Source organism: Arachis ipaensis, chromosome B9 (genome assembly GCF_059453495.1).
Source record: "Arachis ipaensis isolate K30076 ecotype BB chromosome B9, ASM5945349v1, whole genome shotgun sequence".
NCBI classification, from domain to species: Eukaryota; Viridiplantae; Streptophyta; class Magnoliopsida; order Fabales; family Fabaceae; genus Arachis; species Arachis ipaensis.
Window position 1 is genome coordinate 140,568,865 of NC_142444.1, and position 4,327 is coordinate 140,573,191.

General features: G+C 31.2%; 1 non-coding gene across 1 annotated transcript; it reads left to right on the top strand.

The window, feature by feature from the left end:
* Positions 1 to 1,730: 1,730 nt before the first annotated feature.
* On the top strand, positions 1,731 to 1,838 carry LOC148546572 (small nucleolar RNA R71). The gene has a single exon (XR_015901145.1). It is a non-coding gene; the product is annotated as a small nucleolar RNA R71 (small nucleolar RNA).
* The last annotated feature ends 2,489 nt before the right edge of the window (positions 1,839 to 4,327 follow it).

Here is a 4,327-nt window from a genome sequence, read left to right on the forward strand (position 1 = left end):
TCACATTCACCTTTTTTTTTCCATTCAATTCAATTTTTTTCTTCTTTTTATCAAGTATAACTATGTGAAAGCATACAATTTTTTTAAGACATTTGTGAATTCTTTTTATAGGTGTTCAATAGTTTTTTCTTGGAAAAAATGAAATACTTTAATTTGATTTATTAAAAGAATTTTAACATCAAATTTTCATTTACTTTAACTTATTTTAGCTAGAAGTATATATAGTAAAATTTATATACGTTAAAATAAATAAAGTAATTACGTATATATTTATAAAAAATATTCATTCCCACTATTTTTATTTTTATTGTCTATCCACCTCAAAATATTTTTAGGTGAAAGTTACTTATATACTAAAATTAATTATTTTTTTCAAGATTGAGAGACTCGAACTCTGGAACTCGCAATTTCTTAGATGAGTATGAGAAGACTACGTCATTTGAGTTGTACTAAAATTAATTATTAAAAAATTAGTTATTAGTATAAAATATATGTTGAAATATAATTACAAATTAAAAAAAATTAAATTACACATGTATTTATATATAAATACATCAATAACTTATTTTAATGACTAATTTTAGCATACAAATAATATTTTTATATTAATTATTATAGACTTTTCATAAAATATTTAGATGAATTTTGGAGATATTCAGTTCATTAATGAGCAATGGAGGCTCGTCCTCCCAAGTCTCATTACCAAATAGCTTGGCATTCAACTTCATGATTGTTCCTAAATACTGGGCAACTTGCCCTTGAACAATGTCTTCATTTTCTTCAGAAGATGAATGGTCATCAGAGCTCATGAATGGTAAAAGGAGGTTCAATAGAATCTCTATGGTCTCTAGATGAGCCTCAGATTCCTTTGGTTCCTCAAAGGGAAACTCCTTATTGGTCAGTGAACGTCCCAGGAGGTCTTCCTCACTAGGATTCACGTCATCCTCCTCCTCTCTAGGTTCGGCCACACCAAGTAAGGTTATGGCCTTGCACTCTCTTTTTGGATTCTCTTCTGTATTGTTTGGGAGAGTACTAGGAGGAGTTTCAGTGACTCTTTTACTCAGCTGGCCCACTTGTGCCTCCAAATTTTTGATGGAGGACCTTGTTTCATTCATGAAACTTAGAGTGGCCTTAGATAGATCAGAGACTATATTTGCTAAGTTAGATGGATTCTGCTCAGAATTCTCTGTCTATTGCTGAGAAGATGATGGAAAAGGCTTGCTATTGCTAAACCTGTTTCTTCCACCATTATTAAAGTCTTGTTGAGGCTTTTGTTGATCCTTCCATGAGAAATTTGGATGATTTCTCCATGAGAGATTATAGGTGTTTCCATAGGGTTTACCCATGTAATTCACCTCTGCTATTGCAGGGTTCTCAGGATCATAAGCTTCTTCTTCAGAAGATGCCTCTTTAGTACTGTTGGATGCAGCTTGCAATCCATTCAGACTCTGAGAAATCATTTTGACTTGCTGAGTCAATATTTTGTTCTGAGCCAATATGGCATTCAGAGTATCAATTTCAAGAACTCCCTTCCTCTGAGACGTCCCATTACTCACAGGATTCCTTTCAGAAGTGTACATGAACTGGTTATTTGCAACCATGTCAATGAGTTCCTGAGCTTCTGCAGGCGTTTTCTTTAGGTGAATGGATCCACCTGCAGAATGGTCTAATGACATCTTAGCTAATTCAGACAGACCATCATAGAATATATCCAGGATGGTCCATTCTGAAAGCATGTCAGAAGGACACTTTTTGGTCAGTTGCTTGTATCTCTCCCAAACTTCATAGAGGGATTCACCTTCTTTCTGTTTGAAGGTTTGAACATCCACTCTAAGCTTGCTAAGATTTTGAGGAGGAAAGAACTTGGCTAAGAAAGTCGTGACCAGCTTATCCCAAGAGTTTAGGCTATCTTTAGGTTGAGAGTCCAACCATATTCTAGTTCTGTCTCTTACAGCAAACGGGAAAAGCATAAGCCTGTAGACCTCGGGATCAACCCCATTGGTCTTAACAGTATCACAGATCTGCAAGAATTCAGTTAAGAACTGAAAAAGAATCTTCTGATGGAAGTCCATGAAACTTGCAATTCTGTTACATCAGAGAAACTAATTAAGACTTTAGCTCAAAATTGTTTGCTCCAATGGCAGGGATTGAGATGTTTCTTCCATGTAAGTTGGAATTTGGTGCAGTAAAGTCACCAAGCATCTTCCTTGCATCTCCACCATTATTATTATTATTTTCGGCCATGTCTCCTTCTTTTTCGAAAATTTCTGTCAGATTTTCTCCAGAGAGTTATGCTTTAGCTTCCCTTAGCTTCCTCTTCAGAGTCCTTTCAGGTTCAGGATCAGCTTCAACAAGAATGTTCTTATCCTTGTTCCTGCTCATATGAAAAAGAGGAGAACACAAAAGAAAATATGGAATCCTCTATGTCACAGTATAGAGATTCCTTATGTAAGTATAAAAAGAGAAGAATAGAAGAAGGAAAAGATAAGAATTCGAACACAGAGGAGAAGAGTGGGTTCGAATTTTTGAGTGAAAGAGGGGTGTTAGTAGATAAATAAATAAATAGAAGGTGAGAGGGGGGAGAATTCGAAAATTAAATAAAATAAAATAAAAATATTTTTGTTTTTATTTTAAATATTAGTTATAATTCAAAAATATGAAAAGGAATAAAATTAAAATTAAAATTTAAAATAATTAGTTAATGAAAAGAAATTTTTGAAAAAGAGGTTAATGATTTTCGAAAATTAGAGAGAGAAAATTAGTTAGGTAGTTTTGAAAAAGATAAGAATCAAACAAAAAGATAAGATTAATTGAAAAAGATTTGAAAATCAATTTTGAAAAGATAAGAAGTTAGAAAAGATTTTGAAATTGATTTTGAAAAAGATGTGATTGAAATTTATTTTGAAAAAGATTTGAAAAAGAAACTCAAAAAGATTTGATTTTGAAAATTAAAGTTGATTACTTGACTAACAAGAAACAAAAAAGATATGATTTTAAAATTTAAAGATTGAACCTTTCTTACTAGGCAAGTAACAAACTTAAAATTTTTGAATCAATCACATTAATTGTTAGCATTAATTTCGAAAATATGAAATAGAAATAAGAAAAAGATTTTGAAAATAAATTTTGAAAATTTTGAAATTATGAAAGAAAAAATGAAAAAGATTTGATTTTTGAAAGAGATTTGAAAAAGATAGAATTTTTAAATTGAAAATTTGATTTGACTCATAAGAAACAACTAAATTTTAAAAAGTTTTGGAAAAGTCAACTCAAATTTTCGAAAATTTATGAGATAAAAAGGGAAAGATATATTTTTTTTTTTATTTTTGAATGAAGAAAGAGAAAAACAACAAAAAGACTCAAAACATGAAAATTATGAATCAAAACACACAATGCATGCAAGAACACTTTGAATGTCAAGATGAACACCAAGAACACTTTGAAGATCAAGATGAACATCAAGAACTTATTTTTGAAAATTTTTAAGAAAAGAAACACATACAAGACACCAAACTTAGAAATTTTCAAACCTTAAACACTAATAAATTGAAAATGCATATGAAAAACAAGAAAAGACACAAAACATAAAATTGCAAAGATCAAACAAAGAAGATCATCAAGAACAACTTGAAGATCATGAAGAACGCATGCATGAGTTTTCGAAATTTTAAAGAAAAATTAAAAGTATGCAATTGACACCAAACTTACAATTTGACACTAGACTCAAACAAGAAATATCAAATTATTGTTTTTTTATGATTTTATTAAATTTTTTGGTATTTTTCGAAAATTAATTGGAAAAAAAAATAAGGATTTCAAAATTTTTAATGAGAAATCCAGGAATCATGCTATGTTAGTCTAAAGCTCCGGTCCAGGAATTAGACATGGCTCACTAGCCAGCCAAGCTTTCAGTGAAAGCTCCGGTCCAAAACACTAGACATGGCCAATGACCAGCCAAGCTTCACTAGATACAAATTAGGCATGTGAAGAGGAAGCCTCAGTCCAAAAGAATTTAGACATGGCTTTACAGCCAGCCAGGCTTCAACATATCTCATTGAAACTCTAGAATTCATTCTTAAAAATTCAGAAGAACATAGAATAATTTATTTTTTTGAAATTTTTTTTGAAAATTTTTCGAAATTAAAAAGCTTTAAAAATAAAATAAAATTACCTAATCTGAGCAACAAGAAGAACCGTCAGTTGTCCAAACTCGAACAATCCCGGCAACGGCGCCAAAAACTTGGTGCACGAAATCGTGATCGTTCATTCCTTGGTAACGGCGTCAAAAACTTAATACGCACGTTCATAATCTTAGTTCCTTGTCACA